The sequence below is a fragment of the Pleurodeles waltl genome, chromosome 4_2 (assembly GCF_031143425.1).
Source record: "Pleurodeles waltl isolate 20211129_DDA chromosome 4_2, aPleWal1.hap1.20221129, whole genome shotgun sequence".
Lineage (NCBI taxonomy): Eukaryota > Metazoa > Chordata > Amphibia > Caudata > Salamandridae > Pleurodeles > Pleurodeles waltl.
Window position 1 is genome coordinate 478185899 of NC_090443.1, and position 26718 is coordinate 478212616.

Here is a 26718-nt window from a genome sequence, read left to right on the forward strand (position 1 = left end):
GAAAAACTCATTGGACACTCATCTGCTGCAATGGTTTATCATGCAATGTCCATCCTCCTGCAGCTTCACAAGATCCCATCCTGGGGTCTGGCTTGCCATGTTACCTGAAACCGCAACTACTCAAGCTCAGTCGCTAATACAAGTATAGTGCGTAGCCTCTGGATATCAAAGTATTTCACCCATATTATTTACATACCTTTTGTATTGACATTCTACTATTTGCCACCTATCAAAACTTACTTGATCCTGCCCTGAAAGATTATCATAATATCCTTCTCTGTTTGTTTCTCTCGCATCCCTTCTAACTTCACCTTGTGATAACCATTCCTGAACACTTTTTGGCAAAACTATTGCATTCCCCCTTCTCCTTCTGCCAAGGTGGTAGATTTTCTTCAGTCCTCCTAAAATCCTCATCTTTCTTGGGATACTGGCCATTGCACCATACTAACAGCCCTGTCTACATAGTCATTCCTCTAACATCTTCTACATGACTTTGTTATGGGGTAGACCTCTGTTTCCTAACGTCTTGATACATCTGTTTTCTGTAATAAGTGCAATGTTGCTGATGAATCATGCAACTGATTGTCGCTGTCTTTTGGACCCTGCTCTTCACCTCTACCCTCCTGGGGAGAAGCTGGATTTAAATGCGGTATAAAGTGTGCTTCTAATTGTCCTGAAAACTGAGTCACTCACCTCTACTTGTTCCGGAGTATTCATATGTTTTGGCTTTGGCATCTTAGGTCAACATTGTGGGATTCCTTTGGGGATTGTGAAGGTGCCTTAACTTCAGGATTCTCAAATCTCATGTCAGTTTCCTGTAACTGTCAGTGAGTAAATACAGGTACCTATGGGGAAGTATTCATTGAGTCGTAGAGAACAGGCGGGGTCCTACGGGTATCCACATTTAAGGAGTCTTAGACTTCTCAACAAAAACTCACCCTGAGGCTAAGGTGGCTTCTTGCTTCTGCACATTAGCTCCTACATATTTGCTCTTAAGGTATGTAACAATGTACTCTAATATTTCTGCCTCCAAATGCCCCTTCCTTTGGTCAGGGATATCTATGCTTCCAAGTAGCCTTAAGCCATTCCTGACAGTATTTCAGTAATTTTCCCTGGTCACCTGGAATGGTTTTGCAAATGCTCTAAAGGAGTCTCCATAATCCCCCTGTATTTTGGACAACTTTTACAATTTACACTTATCTGTCTACTCAGTGTCTCCTTTTAAGTTTTTACACTAGTCCTTACAAACAAGACATCTGTCATTTTGTCTTCCCAGTCAAATGTTAAACATAAATCATAATAATGCATTGCAATATTAACATCATCACTCCGTGGCCACATTTCAATTTACAAGCATACACACACTCATCAACATTTAAAAAAATATGAACACTTCAACTACTTCTAAACTCGAATCCTATTTGTTTTGTCTCTAAATAGTAAATACTGTCTGTAGCAACTGGTCACTTCCCTCCGGGCTCCAAGAGAGGCTAACCTTCAAACCATGCGTCTTATAGACCATGGAGTGACTTCTAGCTATTAGGTCCGGGACATTAATTTGAGTATTCAGATTGTATTTGGAGGTAAAAATTAACGACATGGGTTTTTCAGCCATCCATCTTTCATAATATTGTAATGCATATTGGGAACCCACAGCGAATCTCCTTCATTGACCACCCCCAGTCATACATTGGGATAAACACTATACCGACTACGCAGCGCCTTAACTTAATATTGTACAACACATGTTCAGTCTAGCATGCAGACCCCCTATATTTTATATTACTTCTTTGTTTTACCATTGCCAGAGAGACAAATTTATAGAATATGTACAAAACATGGAACAAAGTCCCATTGTCCTCATCTTAATAAGGTGGCAATCACTGGGTTTTATCCACCCCCCTAAATAGGCAGAACTTCCGATAAGTGTCTACTAACCTAATCAGATGTGCAAAGATCTATGATGCGCAGGTAGGCAGTATTCCAGTTGCAGCAGTCAGCTGAGGGCAAACAGGGACTCCTGGCTGGGCTCACCAAATGTTGCGGGGAATCTTATGATAAAAGACAAGACTCCTCTTGGCAAGGCAAACGCAGCTTTTCACTGTCGAGTCAGGGAGAGTAGCTATCTCCTTGCAGGTAAAAAGCTTGTCTCGATTTGCTTCTTCACAGACACCCACTTATATAGCAACATGAACAGTGCCGATTACTAAAGGTTAATCAGTAAGTTTCATTCTTGTTGTAATATTATGTCACCAGTGTCCCTAAACCTTTAAGCTATTTCTTACACATTCTTTATTGCTGTTTTCTAACAATGCTTAACAAACTAACCATTTGCTACTCTTAAATGCATGTGTGCTTTATCGCTCTACTCTAAAACCTCTTATCGGTTTTTGCATACCCTAGGGTCAGGGGTCGAAAAATCATAAATGTTACTAGACCTGCAGGTCAAGTAACTTAAATCTGCTTGACCTAAGTGTAATGTACTTGACCCGTAAATGGGTCTCCAATTGTGTGATCCTAGGCAAATAGTTTAGTCGCCTTTTTCTTCATTCTCACATGATTGCACCTTCAAATATGTGAGCTCGGCATTTCTGCAGTACAAAAAAAACGCTTTTGTTTAAGTAGACTGAACTTTGCTGCATGCATCACAATAATCTAGCCCACATACCCATGAGGTCTAGCCCACATAACCTAGGACTCCTTTTAGTTTACTAACAACATTGCCATCAGGGCAGGAGTGTTTCTCAGTTTGTTTAAACATTCAATTTTAATAAATATTATTACTAAACCATGATGTGGTAACATTGTCGTCTACACCCAGTAACTTCCCAAGAAATGTCCAAAAACCTCTCCACTAACTTGCAGCTTTACTGATAAAACTATATAGTGTATTAACAAGCTGTGAAAATTGGGTTTCAGAAAACATATCCTTTTCACACCAACATGTGAAGTATTCTGATTTGTTTTCATCCTACTTTTCATCACACAATATAAAAAAGGGGCTTTCACAACTACTGAAATATATTTTGAAATGTTTGCACAGTTGACTAATTTAAATGTTGTGTTAGGAAAAACCTGTCGCTTGATCTCCTTTTATTTTACATTCTAAGCAGCAGGTCACACAGTTCACCTTACAAAGTCCTGGACCTCTGCTGTCTGAAGGAAAATTAATTGTACGAAAAACAGACTTTTGACCTCTGTGAACACACATAAGAACAAGATTTAAAGGCATCTTTTATTGCCCCTACACTTTTCAACGGAACAGAACACCTGTTCAGTGTCAACTCGCTAGCAAGGACGAGTAGCTATTAAAAATAGTTTGACCCAATCAAATAAGACTCAACAATGCAAGTAGTCAAGTGGATTTTGCGAGCCCTGCCAAGGTTAATTCAATCTCCTGCTCCCATTCTTCAGTCATGTTCTTAACTTACTAAGACCACACAATGTGCCTGTGTGCTTAAGATCATAAAGTCCTTCATGCTTGCAAACATGGGGTTTGCAAGACCTTTGATGGCCATGCATTCTGTTTTCAATTGAACTCTTCACCTCTCTGGAATCAGCACGAATTTTAGTCATACACTGCTTTTACCGTATATGATTTTATAAAACTTTTCTTCCAATGTCTGATGCAGTGTAGTTTCTTAACATTCAGTTTCCTCTCCAACAGCCCAAATCTAAAGCACATTCAAACAAATCACTTTTTCTAGCCAAAAACGAGTGCTACATACACTTTCCAAACAGTTTTTAATCCATAAAGCAGATTAAGGAGTCTCTTAAATACACTACTTTGCCTCTGAGATTTGGGTTGTCTTTTACAGGCATTGGCATAGTACAGAGGAAAACCAAGAAATTGAAATAGTCACGGGTAGAAAAAGACAGCAGTTTTAGAAATACAAATTGCACAGAAACCAAGAGCTCAATTTAAACTGTCACAGGTAGAGGAAAAGGAAGTTTAAAAGTTTCAAGAATACACAGCACAAGTCTTTGTTCTTACCACTTTCTCTGTCTTTTTGCTCACTAAGCTGTTTAGGGCACAGAGAAATTGGGGCTACAAAATGGAGGTGGTTGTCTTGGGGGTTCCCTTCACAAACTTTAATGACCTGAGCAGGTGAGAGGAGGTCTCAGGGTTGCTTGGGAGCTACAAGGCCAATCCGAGCACAGGCTGGTGGGCAGGGAGTTACTCCTCAAATCGGAATCTCCTTGGATTCTATGCGGTAGAGAGACGGGGGCTCTGCAGTTGTCTACTATACCAATGTTGAGTTATTATCCTAAGAGTGAATTTTGCTGGTGCCCTCCATTCTAAGGTTTTGATGGGCTATTATCCTTCAGGTCCCCTTATGCTGACCATGCTATGATTGGCTGAGAAGCTCTGGTAATGCCTACGGTGCTAACATTTCAAGAGATTTGCACTCCCAACTCATTGCCCCCTTGCCTTCCACCCCATTGAAGCCACTCCACCAACCCTGCCCCCCCATTTGTTAAAGACCTCTTTTTGGGACAGGAATGGCCCTGCATGTGGTAAACGAGCATGAGCTTAGATCCGTGAGTGACTACCTGCATGTAAAACTAACTTCCTGACCTTTATTTTTGCCCAGAAATTGTTAGTCCAGAATGTATGTGGAGAACTAAGTCTGTCACAGACAGTGTACCATATAGGATTGGTCCTGTCACAAGAAGGGTGCACCAAGCATGTCTTCAGTAGGCAGCAGACCTTTTCCTTTATGACCAGACTTTTTTCTTTATGACCAGACTTTTTTTCTCTGCTTCAGAGTGAAGTCTACTGACCCACTCTCATGTAAAGTTCCACTTCTAAGTGAAACCCAAAATCTTGCTCTGCCAACCCCTATCATCTCTGTAGTACATATATAGCATATGTGCAATAGTAGGATTGTGTCTATATACGTATGAGTACTGAAGCTGGTGGGATCCAGTTTCTTTACCTCTGGGTAGTTTCCTTACACAGTGTAGTCATATATTTCCTGCATCATTGTTGCTTGAGAGAGAGAAAATCCAGGCACTGAAGTGAAGAGGATGAAGGGTGGGGCTGTCTTTAGAAGTTATATGAACACTTTGTTGGTTGATCAGTTATTTTTAACATTGCCCTTTGGTAGAAAGAGGAACTGTAGGACTGCAGTTTGTTGTTAAAGGTGACAAAGGTTTTAGGCAGGGCCTTCTCTTATGTCTGTCTTTGATTACTGCTTCAAAAGGGGTGATAGCCAAGTGCAGAACACTCCAACTTCACTGTGCCCATGTGATGCTTGATCCTGCTTGGAGGTGGCCCCTGCTGCAAAGTCTGTGTCTGGAGATCATCCTTAGCATGCCACATGAATAGGAGACTTATTTTAAGTTTGAGATTGCCAATCACCATTCTTTGTCTGGTAAATTTGTGTAAGAGTGGGATCTGAACCAGACTCACTTTCAGTACTAGGTTCTTCTTGACCGTGGGATGGAGATGTTGCCATGAATGTGGAAGATGCGTTCCAGGCCCAACGTATGTCCCCCAAATCAACACTGACCAGAGCAAAGGTGTGAGAGGCCTTCTGAGAAATTGAGCTCAAAGGCCTGTTTTTTTTTTTTTTCTGCCCAATTTAAACCTGAGCTTAAAATCTATCTTTCTTTATTCGATACGTTGAAGTACTTAAAAATGTTTTCTTTTGTCGGTTCATACTAATGCTTCAGTTGAATCCACCAGTTGTCCCTACTACTGTTTGCTTGATTTTCTAAGGAGTTGTGGACCCCATACAAGTTCCAGTGGTCTGTTGACAGGACGAATTCAGATATGTTGTGGGCAGCACATACCACAACATGTGAAACACTGGTTTTACACCCTTTGTTCTTCTGTTGGAAAGAGTAGCTGTAACACTGCCTGATATGGACTAAGAAGATGTTATTTTAGGATGGCTGTGCAGCAGATGTTTGTGAGTGATGAAAGGACAGCCAATTGAAGATTATTTGGTGATAGAACAGAGTTGTTAAATGGTGTTAGCAGGTTTTCCTGACAGTGAAGCTAATGGCACAAGATTAAGTTGACTGATATTCGTTGAGCAATGAGGAAGACTGGGAGTGGACAACAAATGCAAAGCAACCAGCTCTTGCTTTAGCAAACCAAGATGATTTGATTTTTAATTGCAAGCATATGTCACCAAAATAACCTTCCACTGCCTAAACATAGTGGCCTTATACTTGCAATAAAAATATTACAGATAAAAATCCACCACTGCATATAATTTTAATGGAACAGTTTGCTTTTCATTCTAGGATGGCATTGTCCAAGAATATATGATAAACACCTTTTAAGTGTCGATGCACATCATGGGAAAATGATTATCGTTGACACAAAAAAATACTATTACTAAAATGCGGTGGCAAAGTATTATATCCCCAGCCCAAGCACCGAAGTGCACTTCTTTTAGTTAAATATGTACATGCAATAAAGTTGATTGCAATAGGTCTGTTCAAGAGACCTAGTGGCTTAAGTGGGCTAACCCATTGTCGCATGTTATAGCTGTGGTGGTCGGAAGTTAATGTGTATGGCTGCTGAACAGATAGTGGATGAAGAGGGTAGAGTCCAAGCCCCTATGTGCATGTATTTGTAAGTTTTTATGAAATTTCTTATTCGCATCAGGCTGGAAGGACAACTAAATCTGTCACCAGAACTAACATTTGTTATGAAGAGATGGCCCCACAATGTCTCATTCAAAGTGTACTCCTCCGCCTGGTGACAGTTGTGTGTAACTTCTGAGATGCTCATCAATACTGGCATATTTGGAAGACCTGTACTCTACTACTTGATTCTTTGAATAATGAATTATGTACTGTAGTGTGTTTCCCAAACTTGGTGTCCTATATTTAGCTGCTTTTTTCCTTATGCTATTGCTGTACCTCAGATATATGGGCTGTCACGTTTATGATTTTAGAAGGTTAGGGAGGCTATGAGAAATTGTTTTGTGTGTGTTGAATTACTGTTGGAAAATCTTGTGATTCGAGAGATCCTTTTCACAGTTACTTGGGAAGATGGATGTTGAAGTATTGTTTACCGCCTCAACGAGAACACTTATTTTTTTCTAAAATTTAACATCTTTTGTGCATGCACCTGAAGTGGGTGCTTTGCCCACTGGTCTACCTTTTCAGCTTTAACAAATTTCTTATGGATGATTTAGGAATGTTTTTGACTTGAATATCTTGATGTGGCACAATGTCTGAGTTTTTAAAATGTCTATCCTTGCTTTTTGATTTGGTTTTCTTAATCCCACATGTATCTGGATTGCTGAACAGATAGAGGCAGCCTGTACATCAGTTTGTCAAGCATTTTCTTTTAGGTTGAGAAAACCTGGATAATCAATTGTGACTTTCAAACAAGTGAGCACATATGTATTGATAATTTGTAACATCCACATTGTTTATGGTAGCATGTGTTGTGTACCCAGTTGGTCTTCTGTACAGCTTCTGTTGATGCCAGCAGGCTATTTTAATATGAACAAAGGTGCTTGATCCTAGTTTCTATCCCTTTTCCCCATAGTATTAGAAAATTGTTTTGTATGAAAGTCTATCTCCTTCTCTTTGTTAGATTATCTTCTTGCTCTCTCCAATTTTATTGTTCTTACTACATTTTAAAACATTTCTTTAACTCTTTCCACTACTTGTAATTCAGTCGCATTTTTCTTTCCAGTGACTCATGCCATCCCAACTGGTATACACCCACAATGTGGGAGCATATGGTCTTTGGTGCATCTATCACAACCGTCTGCCATGTTTGGGGGCTTCTTGATATTTGTATGCCCATGTGGATTTTATGCTTATTACAATCCCTAAGCCAGTGCCAAGAAATATTTTTAGGACAATGTCACTTATTTCAACCATTGGTGCTGCCTAATAACGTTTTCTCTAGTCCCAACGCAAGACACCCTTCCTAGTAGTGATGGCAGGTGTAATTATAAAGTGATGCACTGTAAATACTTGGTTTCATAAGAGTGAGCGAACTGTGATGCTGGTCAACCGTAACATTTTAGAGGACAAAATTATGAATCCTATAGCATAATTTTCACTTACATGGTAAAAACGTTTGTTACTCAAGGGGCCCTGTTGAACTATGCCACTTTTTTTTTTTTTTTTTGTGTGTGTGCAAAGCTTGCCCTGCCTTCCTCAAAGACTTTAGAAATGGTGTTAGAACAGTGAATTGTAAGCAGAATTTCCCTAAAATCGCCTAAGAGTTGTATGTGTTACATGCACTTACAGATTATGCAATTGTACATGACCTGTCATTTCTCCCCAGTAGATTCTGGTAACCTGTTGGGAAGGGGTTGTGGGTAAATCAAGTCATACAAATCTTACATTTCCCTTCTGCAATAGTGGATACATTTTGCAGGCTGATAATGGGAAGCTGCCACTTAATTACAACCACTTACAGGATCAAAGGAATCAGCCAAGAGCAGTATTCCATGCTCGAACAGTAGTAGTCCTAACATTACTTTTTTCAATATACAATAAGAGAATCCAAACAGCAAAAATCAACAGAGAGTCTCATGAACTCAGCTTGAATTAGCCCTCAAATATCCACTTCACGTACAGTTCAGAAATATAAAATTGAACTGCATTAATATTGTCACACACGGTCTTCAGTTTCTGGAATTGCACAACTTTTCATGACATACATAGGGGTGTGTAATTTAATAAAATATCTACTTGTCCATTGGACAGGTTGCTTTTTAAATGTACTTGCCCTGTGAAAAAATCTACTTGTCCCTTTAGTGCCCTGTAGTGTGACAACAAATTATGGCAGCAATCTCATTATGTAAGCGCTCTGATAATAGTCTATCTGATTATGGCAGGGCTACTACTATGGCAGAGCTTGAATACTTGCAATTTAAATCCCTATTATAACAATTTCCTTAGTTTGCCTCCATTGCGCAAATCTACATAGTGGGGCTGGAGGAAGCCATAAGCAATAGTTCCAGGGCTGGAAGGCCTTTGAGTCTGCAAACCTACTAGCTTGCTTGTTTTAAGCTCTTCTCTAATCTTTCCCAATAATAAAGGTTGGACATTTACCCCTGACAAAGAACATGGAGCCGCCCCCCCCCCCCCCCCCCCCCCCCCCCCCAAAAAAAAAAACTCATAGGGAAGGGGCTGTGCTGAGGGAGGGCCTTTGTTACGCCGGTGGTGGCAATGTGTGCTTTTTGAGACCAAAACCTTTGTTTTCTTTTTGCCAGTGTTTATTAGAATGGTGAGGTCGTGTCCGCTCCCTCAACAATAGTTTTACAAAAGCCATGTCAAAACAAGACACTCATTGATGACACCAAGAGACTCTAAAAATGTTTTTGGGTCGCTTGGCTTTGCCAGTGCTTGTTTATTTTCATGCTACCCATAATATTTTTGAAAATGGTTACACTGATTTTCCATTAGAAATATTTTTGGAAATACTAGCATGCATCAACACATTTTACTAAATGACGCTTCAAAGAAATAACATTTCATAGTAGTAAAACTTTTCTTTTTTTTTTTTCCCCTACTTGCATTTTTTTACGGACATTTTATGTTGAAAGCAAGTACTCGTCACTCTTGCTTCTTGCTTACAATCTTCTGCAAACATTTGCATCTAATCAGAGCATTCTGGGAGCCTTATACTTTGCCTCAAATTGTTACTTTTTTAAACGTGTACTTTTTTTATTTTTAGTTTAATGCTGGAACCACTGTCAGTAGAGCAGTGTGACCTTAAAACGTTTAATTCCAACACTAACCCTAATAATGTAGCCTTTTTATTAATGGACAGTAAATACAAGTTCGAACAGCATTAACATGGGCACACATTACCTCAACTGCAGACAGTTCCCTTCTCTGTAAGCTGGCACCTGAAGGGTTTGTGCTGCAGGGGTTTGGGCCTGCTTGTCCCAAGGAGAAAAAAACATGACAAATTGTTGTCGTTGACACCAAGCAATATGTCCCGGGCATCTGGCAATAGGAATTCCACATCCCTGAATAAAACAGTAGTATTTTGGATAAACTAACCAACCAAGCTCAGTGGACGCCCCAACAATGACTATGAAAAAGAAAATTGTTCTGAAATGGCAGACCTTCATTTTTAGTCTTTCTAGTGCTCACATATATTACTATCAAATAGATTCATGCTGATCTGATAAAGGGATTTCACTTTGTTGTACCAGGAATAGTCAGCGTTGTCATGACCAAGCAGGTTAGAGTACCGCCATTACCCAATGGATAGCCACAGTTAATGTAAAGAAAACTCACAATATCTCAAGGACAGTATTTTATTTCCAGGCATTGCTGGAGTGTTACCATGTCATGGTCAGAATACTGTTATTCCATGGAGAGCTAAGATGTATACACTACTGCACCAGAATATGCCTGAGCACCTGCTTTTTTATCAGTCCTTGCATTGTTGCCAGTGGTATGCCACATTCTCTCTATCTCACTCTGTCATGGTGCCTTCAAACCACTGCATACAGAAAGATCAGTGCTCCGACCCTAACCAAACCTCTTCATTGGTTAGAAGAGGTGTGTAACTTGGTCAGTGAGTGAGGAACTCTGTGTCCTAGGCGGTATGTGCTGCATCAGGTTTGAGCCAGCTTACTTCACCCGCCAAGGGGGGCGCATGGTGAGCTGACAACACTGTGCATTTGGGCTGAGGTGGCCCCTGGCATCACCAAGCAGGCTGGGCCACTTGATGGTTGAATATCTCACAGGTGAGCTGAACTGCATTGCTGCTATAATTACTAGGACACTGGCAAGTCGGTGCTACCCAAGCTGTAGCAGAAAGACTTGTGTGGATGCCCAGCCCCATCCTTGTGGTCAATCACTGACTGAGGTGGCCACTGTAGCAAATTACTGGCTGCTGTACTGGTCGCATAGCTTAGGCTGTACTACACTTACAAAAAAAAAATATATATATATATGTTCGATGGCATGTGTAGCTGCAGATACACATGCTGTGCACAGTCCGCCATCTGGTGTTGGGCTCGGAGTGTTACAAGTTGTTTTTCTTCGAAGAAGTCTTTTCGAGTCACAAGACCGAGGGACTCCTCCCATTTCGACTCCATTGCGCATGGGCATCGACTCTATCTTAGATTGTTTTTTTTCCGCCATCGGGTTCGGACGTGTTCCTTTTCGCTCCGTGTTTCGGGTCGGAAAGTTAGTTAGAATCTCGGAAAAAAACGTCGGTATTGTTTGCGTTCGGTATCGGGTTAGTTACAACAGATCAACGCCGAATTTAGAAGAGTTCTGGTGGCCCTTCGGGGTTTTTTCGATCCCCCGTCGGGGCCTGGTCGGCCCGGCCACGTGTGAATTCAAGGCTGATGGAACGGACCCCATTCCGCTTCTGTCCAAAATGCCATAACAAGTATCCGTATACGGATCAGCATCTGGTCTGTAACTTGTGCTTGTCCCCAGAGCACAAGGAAGATACTTGTGAGGCCTGTCGAGCGTTTCGGTCCAGAAAGACGTTAAGAGACTGAAGAGCCAGAAGACTGCAGATGGCGTCGACGCCGACAGAACAAGAGCGTTTCGAGGAAGAAGAGGAAGCTTTCTCTATCCAAGAGTCAGACTCGGAAGAGCTCGAGGCCGAAGAAACGCCGAAAACCGTGAGTAAGACGTCGAAACATAAGACTCACGAGAAGTCAACAAAAGCCCAGGTGACGCCACCGCCAACAGGCCATGGCTTAACCCAAACAAGCGGTGACCGAGCCAAGGCACCGAAAAAGGGCACGCTGGTGTCGAAGTCATCCGACTCCGGTCGAGAGACCACCACACAGCAATCTCGGACCCGAGACATCGGCTCTGAGAAATTTCGGCACCATCACAGCGGCACCGAACAAATTCGGCATCGAGACACCACCACGCCGAAAATTACAAAGGTTTCCTCTGAGCCTAAAAAGACCTCCGAAAAAGTTTCGGTTCCGAAACATCCAGCCTCGGAGCCGAAAACAGGTTCCTATACAGAGGAACAAGGATTGGCCTCCCAAATGAAAAAACATAGATTTGGAGAGGAACTTCAAGCTGTAGAGCCAGACTATACTCAAAGGAGGCTCCACATTCATCAAGACACAGGGAAGATAACCACTCTTCCTCCAATAAAAAGAAAACTTGCCTTTCACGAAAAGGACAAGGAGCCACAAGCAAAGGTGGCAAAGAAAACAACTCCACCACCTTCTCCACCACCATCAGTGCACACATCACCAGTAGCAACTCCTCCACTGATGCACTCCCCGACTCATACTGCCATGAGTCAAGATGATCCCGATGCATGGGACCTTTACGATGCTCTAGTATCGGACAACAGCCCAGACTTGTACCCTACCAGGCCGTCCCCTCCTGAGGACAGTACATCTTACACACAGGTGATCGCAAGGGCAGCTGTTTTCCATAACGTCACCTTGCATTCAGAACCAATTGAGGATGACTTCTTGTTTAACACGCTAACCTCCACTCATAGCCAGTACCAAAGACTACCTATGCTCCCAGGAATGCTAAAACATTCAAAACAAATCTTTCAAGATCCTGTTAAAAGCCGAGCCATAACTCCAAGAGTGGAGAAAAAATACAAGCCACCGCCAACAGATCCTGTTTATATTACAACGCAGTTAACTCCAGACTCAGTAGTTGTCGGGGCAGCTCGTAAGAGAGCAAACTCTCATACCTCGGGGGACGCACCACCTCCAGACAAAGAGTCGCAAATTTGATGCTGCGGGCAAAAGGGTTGCAGTACAAGCAGCAAACCGATGGCGCATTGCCAATTCACAAGCGCTTTTGGCAAGATATGACAGAGCTCACTGGGTTGAGATGCAACATTTGATAGAACACTTACCCAAGGAGTTCCAAAAAAGAGCTCAACAAGTGGTGGAAGAAGGACAAAGTATCTCGAATAATCAGATACGGTCTTCAATGGATGCAGCAGATACGGCTGCAAGGACAGTAAATACTGCAATAACAATAAGAAGGCACGCATGGCTGCGCACGTCAGGTTTCAAGCCGGAAATTCAACAAGCCGTGCTAAATATGCTCGAGTTCCCTCCAACAGTCCCACCGAAAACACACAGTATGTCAAAACAACATATAAATCTTCTAGGATTAGAAGTTCAAGCATTGCTCCAAAAAGAAGCAATAGAATTAGTACCAAAACAAGAACTAAACACAGGAGTTTACTCACTTTACTTTCTGATTCCCAAAAAAGACAAAACTCTAAGACCTATACTAGATCTCAGAATATTAAATACATACATCAAATCGGACCACTTTCACATGGTTACATTACAAGAAGTAATCCCACTGCTCAAACAACAAGACTACATGACAACACTGGATCTAAAGGATGCATATTTCCATATACCAATACATCCTTCACACAGAAAGTACCTAAGGTTTGTATTCCAAGGGATACATTACCAGTTCAAAGTGTTGCCATTCGGAATAACGACTGCGCCAAGAGTTTTTACAAAATGTCTAGCAGTAGTAGCTGCACATATCAGAAGGCAGCAAATACATGTGTTCCCGTACCTAGACGATTGGTTAATCAAAACCAACACGCAAATACAGTGTTCACAACACACAAATTATGTCATAGAAACCCTACACAAACTAGGTTTCTCAATCAATTACTCAAAGTCTCACCTTCTGCCGTGTCAAACACAGCAATACCTAGGAGCAACAATCAACACAGTAAAAGGAATTGCCACTCCAAGTCCACAAAGAGTCAAAACATTCCACAATGTAATACAAGCCATGTATCCAAACCAAAAGATACAGGTCAAATTAGTAATGAAACTCCTAGGCATGATGTCCTCATGCATAGCCATTGTCCCAAACGCAAGGTTGCACATGCGGCCCTTACAACAGTGCCTAGCATCACAGTGGTCACAGGCACTGGGTCAACTTCTAGATCTGGTGTTGATAGACCGCCAAACCTACATCTCGCTTCAATGGTGGAACAGTATAAATTTAAACCAAGGGCGGCCTTTTCGAGACCCAGTGCCACAATACGTAATAACAACAGATGCATCCATGACAGGGTGGGGAGCACACCTCAATCAGCACAGCATCCAAGGACAATGGGACATTCAGCAAAGACAGTTTCATATAAACCACTTAGAACTGTTAGCAGTGTTTCTAGCGCTGAAAGCATTTCAACCCATAATAACCCACAAATACACTCTTGTCAAAACAGACAACATGACAACAATGTATTACCTAAACAAACCGGGAGGAACACACTCAACACAGTTGTGTCTCCTAACACAAAAAATATGGCATTGGGCGATTCACAACCACATTCGCCTAATAGCACAATTTATTCCAGGAATTCAGAACCAGTTAGCAGACAATCTCTCTCAGGATCACCAACAGATCCACGAATGGGAAATTCACCCCCAAATACTGAACACTTACTTCAGAATGTGGGGAACGCCACAAATAGATCTATTTGCAACAAAAGAAAACTCAAAATGCCAAAACTTCGCATCCAGGTACCCACAACATCAGTCTCGGGGCAATGCACTATGGATGAACTGGTCAGGGATATTTGCTTACGTTTTTCCCCCTCTCCCACTTCTTCCATATCTAGTAAACAAGTTGAGTCAAAACAAACTCAAACTCATACTAATAGCACCAACATGGGCAAGGCAACCTTTGTACACAACACTACTAGACCTTTCAGTAGTACCTCATGTCAAACTGCCAAACAGACCAGATCTGTTAACACAACACAAACAACAGATCAGACATCCAAATCCAGCATCGCTGAATCTAGCAATTTGGCTCCTGAAATCCTAGAATTCGGACACTTAGACCTCACAAAGGAATGTATGGAGGTCATAAAACAAGCTAGAAAACCTACCACTAGACACTGCTATGCAAATAAGTGGAAAAGATTTGTTTATTACTGCCATAATAATCAAATTCAACCTTTACACGCATCTGCAAAAGAGATAGTAGGATACTTACTGCATTTGCAAAAATCTAAACTAGCTTTCTCTTCCATTAAAATACATCTTACGGCAATTTCAGCTTACCTGCAAATTACGCACTCAACTTCATTATTTAGGATACCAGTCATAAAAGCGTTTATGGAAGGCCTAAAGAGAATTATACCACCAAGAACACCACCAGTTCCTTCATGGAACCTCAACATTGTCTTAACACGACTCATGGGTCCACCTTTTGAGCCCATGCACTCTTGTGAAATGCAATACTTAACGTGGAAAGTTGCATTTTTAATTGCCATCACATCTCTAAGAAGAGTGAGTGAAATTCAAGCATTTACCATTCAAGAACCATTTATTCAAATACACAAAAATAAAGTTGTTCTACGGACCAATCCTAAATTTTTACCAAAAGTAATCTCACCGTTCCACTTGAATCAAACTGTAGAATTACCAGTGTTCTTCCCACAGCCAGATTCTGTAGCTGAAAGAGCACTACATACGTTAGACATCAAAAGAGCACTAATGTACTACATTGACAGAACTAAACTAATTCGAAAAACAAAACAACTATTTATCGCCTTTCAAAAACCTCATACAGGAAATCCAATTTCAAAACAAGGCATTGCTAGATGGATAGTTAAGTGCATTCAAACCTGCTATCTTAAAGCTAAAAGAGAACTGCCTATTACACCAAAGGCACACTCAACCAGAAAGAAAGGGGCTACCATGGCCTTTCTAGGAAATATTCCAATGAACGAAATATGTAAGGCAGCAACATGGTCTACGCCTCATACATTTACCAAGCACTACTGTGTAGATGTGTTAACTGCACAACAAGCAACAGTAGGTCAAGCTGTACTAAGAACATTATTTCAAACTACTTCAACTCCTACAGGCTGAACCACCGCTTTTGGGGAGATAACTGCTTACTAGTCTATGCACAGCATGTGTATCTGCAGCTACACATACCATCAAACGGAAAATGTCACTTACCCAGTGTACATCTGTTCGTGGCATTAGTCGCTGCAGATTCACATGCGCCCACCCGCCTCCCCGGGAGCCTGTAGCCGTTTAGAAGTAGATCTTAAACATTTGTACATTTGTAAATAAATATATTACTTTAAACTTCATTATGTACATACGCATTCACTCCATTGCATGGGCACTATTACTAGTATACACAACTCCTACCTCACCCTCTGCGGGGAAAACAATCTAAGATGGAGTCGACGCCCATGCGCAATGGAGTCGAAATGGGAGGAGTCCCTCGGTCTCGTGACTCAAAGACTTCTTTGAAGAAAAACAACTTGTAACATGCCGAGCCCAACACCAGATGGCGGGATGTGCACATCATGTGAATCTGCAGCGACTAATGCCACGAACAGATGTACACTGGGTAAGTGACATTTTCCATATCTATCAAACCAAAACCCTTTCAGGAATAGAGCGACGCATAAATTATGCAAAAAACAAAGGAGAACTCTGGGAAGTTCCCAATTTTAGGTGGAGAGCTGCTCTAGTAAGGAGCACCCTGCAACACCAGCGACACTCTAGATTTGCTCACCTCAAATGTCTGCTTATCTAGCAAAGTCTTTAAGCATAGGATTAGCACAGTGCTATCCTCGCCAAGCTAGATAGTGACAGTCTTTTGCCATTTGTATAGCAATTAATTTATATTATATTTATTGGGACCAGCAGTGGGTAATTGTTAGGTGATACAGCTGCAAAGTATGGAACATATTGTCCTGGTCAACCAAAGAAAGTGCAGGTGCCCACCACTTTATTACCAACAAGTCTGAATAGAAGCTATGGTCTAGGACCTGAGGAATGTAACTCCCGTGGCCTTGCAGGTGCTCAGCACTTTAAATTAGGATGTTTTGTTAAAGCACAATTTATCTGGTGAGAAATTAATATTTCCATGACTGTGTAGTAAATGTTAAAGAACAAAGTTTATTTGCCCAAGCTGCCTTGGCAAAACAAATGCAGGGACTGACTACCAAGTGTTTCATTCTTCTTGATTTACATCATGCTTTGTATACAGCTTTACAATAGACTGAATTATCTTCTACATCCAGCCGCAAGGTCACTTTTATCAAACATGAAAGCACTAGTTCCACAATTGAATGTCTTGGCAGAACTTCTGTTGCTTACAGCTAATTAATTTTCTTAGTTTTAAAGGTTGAAGGCCGCAATCATACTTTCCTCAGACAAGGCCCCCTTTCCGTGCCCCCTCACCATTCTTTAGTGAAAACCTGGAAACCTTTGTCTTGCGTGAGCACAAGCCACACCTAGCCCCTCCATTCTCAGTTTGCAAGGTCGAGTAGACTTTACAAGTTTTCTTGCTGATTAGCTTCCTATTTAAACAACCATATTACTCAAGAACAGCTTCTAGAAGATATACCAAGGAAAATCATTTAAAGATGGTTGAACAAAATGGTTCACGTTTTATTTTGCTTTGACAAAACCCTCCCTTTGAACCCTTGTTCAACCATAAATTCTATCATTATGTAGTCAGTTTCTCTTGTGCAGAATGCTTCTATTGCAGCATTTTGCATTAGTTATGGATAGCTTTACAAGCCTCCTCTAAGCATTTTTCACTGCAGGGAATTAGGCCTCTGCTGTTAACAGTGTATGGAGATGAAAACTATTTGTGCCTAATGACTGAAGGAAGTTTTCCACTAATTTTCATTCACATTTAAACCCATGTTTTTCATGCCACACTTAAACAAAACCTTATGCTTATAAATATGGGCAAGATCATCTGCTATAATAATACACGAATCAGTGTATGGCAAAGACAGATGCAAGAAAGGCATTCCTTATTTTTTCCTGACGCAGGCATTTTTCAAACATATCCAACAGTTTGAGACATTAACTTCCCTATGATAGACATTCATAGACTGCATAGCAACGTTTTTATGATATTCTTTGGTCGATGGGCATGCAAGTCTGAACTCCTTTTACCAATCTAGGGGCTCTGTACAGGTGAATAATATGTTTCATATATATAAATGACAAGGCTGGTTAATACAGTTACCAAAGCAAAAACAGGTAGGATGCAGAAAACCTTCTTCAACGTACTTCTAATTAATTTTTTGCAGCCAAAACAGCATTTGTTCCTGGGTTCTGGATTGCAGGTGCAGATGAGAAAAGTCCTTTGCTGGGAGTTGTAGCGGGCCGTGCACTCGCAGAAACCCTGTCTGAGGAGTCACTCTCACTCTTAGTACAGATACCGAGTCTAGTGACAGTTCATCTAGGATCTGGCAATAAATATTTTGGCGGGGTCTATAAGAGTACATTTTCTTCACTGTCACGAAGGCTGGCAGATAACCGCTAGTGGCTCAAGGGACACTTCTGGAGTAACCACAACAGTGGTGGGGCCACCAAGATGGCCTTCTAGCCGCTTCTACTGTTATTTTGTTGATATTAGCATATGTACTATGGTCTGGGATTATTCCTAATCTGTGCAGTATCTAACCAAGTGTATGTTCATCTCTTTCCTCAACCTTATTGTCCTTATTCCAGCCTCAGTAAGTGTAGACCAGGTATTTACCTGCCTGTTACAATAGTGCATTGTTACTTCAGGTATTGGGTGAGCTGCCCTCACTGCATCTGCTGGTTCTTCCCAGGATAGCAACCTAAATATGTAATCTAACTCTTTCAGATGTTTTTCTCTGTGATCTCGGGTTGCATGGTGCTGTCTTGTTGCCGAGTGGTTGTGTGTTGCTGAAATCCTTTTGTTGTGGTAGATGGTGGCAGCATCGCTTGCAGTGGTGCCCTCTTCAGATGAGATGCCTGAATCCAATTCTTGTTGTTAGAACGTTTGACATCTGTCTGCGTGGCCAACAGGACCTGCTCAGGGCCCTTCCACCCAGGCTAAAGACAGTTGGACCTTTTGGAAGCTGCAAATGAGCACCCAGTCCCCTGGCTGGAAGCGAGGCCCACTACCTTGCAAACGTTCTGGCAAGGCCACCTTCACCTGTTGGTTAATAGAAGCAAGATGTTTAGTCAAGGCAAAACAATAGTCTCATTAGTTAATTTGACATGGTAGTCATTTCTTCCTCTGGATTCCCCGCCAGGCTGTCATTGGTCTGCCAGTTACAATTTTGTGAAGATTAATTTGGGGTTTTTCATTGTGTTTCTTTGCCTTGTGTCCCCTGGCAGCTAAGAGATTCAGTAAATTAACAATATCTGTAGTGCAGTGATCTTTGGTGATGTTGACCAATAACAAATCATTTGTTATGCATGAGTGTTGTATCTTATTAACGTGTAAGGGTATCAGTCTCCTTTCAGTACAAAACTGTCAATATACTCCTCCGTCAAACCATAATAATTGCGTAGCTGATCTCAACACTATTTCTAATTCAGACCTTTCATCTAGTTCATCGGAAAAATTTCTGCATCTTCTGTATTCTGATTAATGTTTTCTTCCCCCGTCGTCCTGTTAACGGTTATTGGTTGTTTCGTCAAATGTACTACTTTAAATCTAGCAGGAGGTGGTGTAGTGGAACAATGTGGTAATGCCTGTTCCATAAATAGCTGGGGGTCCTGTAGCCTTAGTATCTTGTCACTTTTGTTCAAATATCTCTTTACTGACAATTCCTGCTCTCAACAGGCTGCATCATTTCTTTCATATTTCATTACTTTTCTAAAAGTCTCTCTTGACTCCTTCTACTGTCTCCCTTTTGCATAATCCTTCCATTCATGAAATGCTTCCCACTGTAATAACTTTCCCTTGCCTTTCTTGTGACATTCTCTCAAACTTCAAAATAATCTGTTCTACTTTTTTTTTTTAATGACCTCCATTTTGGTCATTGTCTATGTGGGGCTTTGTGTGTGATATAAACCCAATTGTCTAAAAACACTCATGTGATAACCCTTCTTTTTGACCACATACTATGCTGGCATGTCAGGCTCTGATGGTGGTAGTTGAATCAAATCCCTTGCTTTTGTTACAACACCTAAACATATCACTTCACATCACAAAAATAACCTATTGCAGTGTACCAAGAAGTGTTTTATACTGCAGTTTCAAGTTTGGTTAAATCTAGTTTCAACCGATAGCCATTGTTAAAGTGATTTAGGCACTCCAACAATTCTAACAAACCCATAGAATTTTATATATTCTATATGTTTTACTGTGGAGGACCCAACCTCCTGTACTGGGGAAGAACCAACCTCCTCGGGGGAAATCAATCCCCTTTGCTCCTTTTAGCAGCGCCTGACTTGTTTCAGTATCCGACACTACATTCGCCCTTTTACACCTTAGACTGGGTACTCTAACCTTTCCTCCATGACTTCAGTTTGAACCAACAATATTCAAAGTGGAACCCAGTTCCCTTCATGCACCACAGACCTAGTCCTGGTGCCGTACCTGATCCATGCTGACTGCAGATGACTGCTAGCCAATTCACCTCAGATTGCCTGGATAGAGCTGATGCTATCACATGTCTCGGGTGGTTCTAGGTAATTCAGTCGTCTGTCTGCCAGGAACCAAGGCCAGTTTGACAGGTGTGCTCATAGACTTTGTGAGTTCCCCAGCCCTTGACAGCTGTGCTTTTATCTGGCTGGATTCTCTATTAGTCTATCTTTGGTTTTGGCACCATTTGTTGAAGCACAGTGTATCCTGAAAGAAATGAACGGGCAATACACAGTCCTGGAAATATTAAAGAGCAAAGTTTACTTGCCCAAACTGCAGTGGAAACACTTATTTGTCACCTTTTATACATGAGTTTGGCATTACAATAGACTGAATTATCTTCGAAGTCTAGCAGCAATGTCGCTTATCAAACTTGAAAGCACTAGTTTCGCAATTGAACGTCTTTGCAGAACATCCATTGCTTATGACTAATTTTCTTAGTTTTCAAAGTCCAAGACCCCTGTCGTACTTCCTTCAGACAAGGCAGCCCTTCTGTACCCTCCTCTGCGTCCTTTATTCAGACTGGAAACCTTTCTCTCGACACCTGCATTATCTCCGTTTGCGAGGTTGAGTGGACTTTACAAGTTTTCTTACCTATAATTTATATTTAAGCAAGCATATTACATAAGAACAGCTTGTAGAAAATATCAAATGGAAGGTTATTTCAGATGGTTGAACGATGGTGTTGGAAATTGCCCTTCTGCAGGGTTATCCCCAGACTTTTTGCCTTCCTCCTTTTTCTGACCTCATTTTTGCTGTTTTTTAGACTCTGCGCACTTTACCACTGCTAACCAGTGCTAAAGTGCACATGCTCTCTCCCTTTAAACATGGTAACATTGGATCATACCCAATTGGACTATTTAATTTACCTATAAGTCCCTAGCAATGTGCACTGTATATGCCCAGGGCCTGTAGATAAATGCTACTAGTGGGCCTGCAGCACTGGTTGTGCCGCCCACTTAAGTAGCCCCTTAACCTGGTCTCAGGCCTGCCATTGTAAGGCCTGTGTGCGCAGTTTCACTGCCACTCCGACTTGGCATCTAAAAGTACTTGCCAAGCCTAAATCTCCCCTTTTTCTACATCTAAGTCACCCCTAATGCCCTAGGTAACCCCTAGAGCAGGGTGCTGTGGGTAAAAGGCAGGACATGTACCTGTGTAGTTTACATGCCCTGGTAGTGTAAAACTCCTAAACTCGTTTTTACACTACTGTGAGGCCTACTCCCTTCATAGGCTAACATTGGGGCTGCCCTCCTACATTATTGAGGTGGTAGCTGCTGATGTGAAAGGAGTAGGAAGGTCATATTTAGTATGGCCAGAATGGTAATGCAAAATTCTGCTGACTGGTGAAGTTGAATTTAATATTACCATTCTAGAAATGCCACTTTTAGAAAGTGAGCATTTCTCTGCATTTAAATCTTTCTGTGCCGTACAATCCACGTCTGGCTGGGTTTAGTTGACAGCTCCTTGTGCATTCACTCACACACCCCAAACACAGGGTATTCAGCCTCACTTGCATACATTTTGAATGGGTCTTCCGGGGCTGGGAGGGTGGAGGGCCTGCTCTCACACAAAGGACTGCCACACCCCCTACTGGGACCCTGGCAGACAGGATTGAACTGAAAGGGGACCTGGTGCACTTCTTAGCCCCTCTTTGAAGTCTCCCCCACTTCAAAGGCACATTTGGGTATAAAACAGGGCCTCTGCCCTACCACTCACACTTTCTGGAGAAGAAACCAGAACCTGCATCCTGCCAAGAAGAACTGCCTGGCTGCTCAAAGGACTCACCTGACTGCTTTCTATAAAGGACTGCTCCCTTGCTGTTGGCCTGCTGCCTTGCTGAACTCGTCTGGCTGTAACAGTGCTCTCCAAGGGCTTGGATAGAGCTTACCCCCTGTTCCCCGAAGTCTCAGGACCCAAAAGACTTCTATTTTTCAACTGGACTCCTTGTGCGCCAAACATTTTGACGCACAGCTTGCTCTGCGGTGAAAAATTCACGCCGATCCGGAAAGACGCCACGCCTGCGGTGCGACCGGAACTTCGCCGCACGGCCTCGCATGGACAACGCCACCCAACTTCCAGAGAGAAAATCGACGCAACGCCTGCTGTGAGAGAAAATTCCACGCACAGCCCCCCAGAACGAAGCGCAGCCGGATAACAAGCCGAGGAATCCACGCACAGACCCTGGGACATCTGCTAATCCAGCGATCTACAGAAGGAGACGGTCCGCGTGCCGGAAAACGACACACGTCTTCCCCGAGTGAAAGTCCATGTGTGAAGGGGCGAAACAGACGCACACACCATTTTTCTTCCCGTAGAACGACGCACGTCTCCCCGCGTGAAAAATATCTATGCAAGTCCGTTTGTGAACGGGCTTAACCGACGCACACACCATTTTTCCACACATCTCCTCTTCTGCGGCCCTCTGCGGAGATTTTCCCCTCCAAACCAGGTACTTTGTGCTTGAAAGAGACTTTGTTTACTTTTTAAAGACGTAAGACACTTCATATCACTTTTCAGTGATGACTTTACAAATTCATATTGCATCTTTGATCGTTTTGACCTGCAAATACCCAGATAAATATTATATATTTTTCTAAACACTGTGTGGTGTAATTTTGTGCTGCTATATTGTGTTATTGTATGATTTATTACACAAATACTTTACACATTGCCTTCTAAGTTAAGCCTGACTGCTCAGTGCCAAGCTACCAGAGGGTGGGCACAGGATAATTTGGACTGTGTGTGACTTACCCTGACTAATGTGAGTGTCCTTGCTTGGACGGGGGTAACCTTACTGCCAACCAAAGACCCCATTCCTAACAGATGGTTTATGCTTTGATAGGTATTTTTTTTTTTTTTCCTTTTCCGGTGGGTTTTAGAAGGACCACTGCAATTATGTGGCCGGGGAAGGCCAAATTATGTGGCATGACACTTCAGTTTTCTGTCAATTTGTACACCACTTTTGTGATAGTATTACCCCATTATATTGTCATTTAACTCATGTTAACTGTATCCGGACTAACGTTTAATCTCATTAGTACCAGTTCAAGACACTAACACCTAAATAAGCAACAGAAAGCCGACAAGCGCAAGCCTTCAAAAAGCATAAAAATCTTACCAGACCTGCTGGTCTAGTGGCTTTCATGATCGACTTAATGTAACGGTAATGTAGTGGACCCGTAAACTTGCCTCAAATTGGTCATCCTGTAGGCAAATATTTTAGTTTTTAAAGTCCTCCTTTTTTCTTCGTCTTAAATGAGCACCTTCAAATGAGAGTTCAACATCTCTGCTGTACAAAAACCTCTTGTTTGATTTAACAGTCTAAACTTTTGCTCCATGTACAATAAGAATCTAGCTCAAATATAGGATACACATGACCCCTGACTTGCCTCCTAGTTCCGTGATAGCATAGTCATCATCAGGGTAGGGGAAGGAACGGTTCTCAGTTCCTTCCCCTCACTTTTAATAAATACATTACTAAAGCATGATATGGTAGCACATTGTCATTCAGACAGCACATGTTCCACTGAAATGGTCCGACTTTCCTACCAATATTAATTTTCACTTATGAAACTATATGGTGTATAAACAATTGTTGAAAATGGGTTTCAGCAAACATATATGTAATTTGCACATCACCAAGTAAAATGTTCTGATTTTAATTGTTCCTGTAAAATTTTGTTTCCACCTCAGGTCACAAAAAATGTGCTTTCCTAGCTACTGAAATGGAGTGAAATATTTATACAGCTAATTTACGAGCAACTTGAATGTCGTGAAAAAAAAAAACTGACATCCTACAGCTTCAATTTCACACTTGTCTTACATCACAGTTCACTTTACAAAATCCTCTAACTTTACAGTGCGAGAAATAAAAGTAAACACCAATCTCAAGGAAAATACATAAAGCAAATTGTAAGAAGACATAAACTCACATTTAACCTCTATTTTTGAACGCCAGGCAAATTTGACAAGATAAGAGCATGATTTAAAGGCTTCTTTACTGCACTTTTTCACATTCTGAATGAACAGAACACATGTTCTTTGTAATCGTGCCAGAATGGTCCTGTAGGCCCTAAAAATAGCTTTCCTTGATAAATGACTTACTATAGCAAGTTGAGGAGTTTCTCGAGGCGTGAAGCAGGTCTTTCACTGCTCGGAAACACTTTTTGTTCAAATCTGCAGATCGTGCAGCATAAGATGGATTATGTGGTGCCGGTTATTGGCATCCTGCTGCCTCCAGCCAGAGCAAATGGTGATGGATTAATGTTTGCCCTCTTGTAGGGATGGGAGTGTCTGTTTACCTGCTATTCATTTTGTTTTGGCTCATACAGTTTTTAAAAAGTTTTTTTGGGTGACCTGTCTTGCATGAATTATGATAAATTATCAGATCTTTTGGGGGACCGTGGTACATTTAGTGTCACTCATTTTAACAAATGTGGTAAGCACTCCATGACTAGACAATTACACTACTAATCATTGGTGGCTGACTGCCTTCCGGCTCTCCTCTTTAAATTGTTGAAGTTTATCGTGGCTTGGCTCCATGATTGTATGTAGTGTGCATGAATGCTTGGTACATCAGATTGGCTAACCCTGTATTTTTTGCACTTTTGGTGTTAATGCTGCTGACTCCACTTCTATGTTCCAAATGCATCTATCAGGATATTAACCTGAATTTTGTGATTGGGGCATCAATGGCTTTTTTCCGCTCAGATGTTTTCTGGCACTACACCTTTCAAGCCACATCAGCGAGACTAGAGCCACATGTGGACGATGACTGTGTATAAAGCTGAGCTACCATGTGTGCCCCTCCCCATTGACACAAATATGTGGCACTCCGGTTCCTGTTCTCCTGAATTATGTGCACCCCTTTTATTCAGGCCAACAAGGGTGTCCTTTTGACTCCATGAGTTTATTCTGCTAACATTGCACGTCTGAAGTGTCATTGGCACCCGGCTTATTAAGATCCAAACTTCTCCACTGGTTGGTCCCTCCCTGTTTTGCGGGGGTTCCTCAGGGCTCTTCCGTGAGCCTGCTGCTTTTCAACCTTTATATGCCGCCGACCCCCAACCACCTTGTTCAAATCCCTGTTTGGGGGGTGGTGGGGAGGGGAGAAGCTGATGGGACATAACTGCTGTTCTCTTTCAGGGAGCATTCTGAAGATATTTTCCTTAATTTTAAAGGTGTAACTAAAATGATGGAGTCCAACTTTTTAAAATTAAATGTGAACAAAGCGAGGTTCTCTTTTTCAGCCAGAAGGCTCTCCTCTCAAACATTTGGTGGTTTGAAAGAACTTGTCTCACCCTGTCTCCTTCCCCATAGACGAGGTACCTTGGTATCCTGCTTGATTCAGACCTCTTTTTAACATTACAAATCAAACAGATCTCATTGATTTGCTTCCTGACTCTTAGATCTGTCAAAGTTGCTGCACCTTGTCCCCGAGGAAAACCCTTAAAGCTGTGGTCCATGCACTTGTTGACGTCCTGTCTTGATTATGTTGTCAACAGTCTCTGGTTGGGCCTACCTACTTTTCTGACTAACAGGCTCTAAATTATTCAGAATGTGTCAGCCAGGCTGATACAGAGGGTCCCTTTTCGCCAACCTATTTCACCCCACCTAAAGCAACTACATTTGCTCCCGGTGGTGAAAAGGATCAAATTTAAGGGCTTAACCTTGCTTTTAGAGCCCTTGAAGGCAAAGATCCGATAACAAGACAGATAGCAAATCTGGGAATATGCACGCGTCTGTGGTTAAGGCTTGCCACTGAGGTAGGCCATTTACAGTACTGACTGCAAAGGTAGGAAACTCTTTACAGCTTAAGCTTCGCTCTGCCTAGTCAGTGCAGTGCTTTAAAAAAAAAAAAAAAAAAAAAAACGTGGCTCCTGGATGAAGATTGAGAGCTCTACTGCCGGTTTGTTCTCATTTGCTGCTTTGCGCACCAAGACACTGTTGTCGTAGCAGCAGAGCACTTTGCAAATGGTTTGATTGGGTTAGCGATACCTGTACTGTGACTGCTTCTAGTTTTCCCATGCACACTAAGTGCTAGAATTTGTGCCAGCTACTGGACCTGAGCTGTGCCAAGCATGGGTATCCTGACTGCATCACATAATCTGGCTTCAAACTGTTCAATTGAGACCACTTTAAGAGGATGCACTTGGGTGCAGTCCCTTATTAACCTTGCAGTTGCATTTCTTGTTAAATGCACACAGCTCTTGTAAATACACATTAATTTCTGTTTATGCAATCAAATTGCTTAGTTACTAATGGTATTTTATTTTATCAAATAAAGTCCCTTTTATTAAAGGGTAACACTCCTTAGACATTTATTAGAGATGTTAGTAATACCTAAACAAGAAGTTTTCCGGCACTACACCT

At 41.8% G+C, this 26718-nt stretch overlaps 1 protein-coding gene across 2 annotated transcripts in view; it reads left to right on the forward strand.

Annotated features, from left to right (window-relative positions):
* Positions 1 to 26718, forward strand: part of RAVER1 (ribonucleoprotein, PTB binding 1) — a 251857-nt gene that overhangs the window by 64564 nt on the left and 160575 nt on the right. The gene's annotated exons all lie outside the window — the stretch shown is intronic.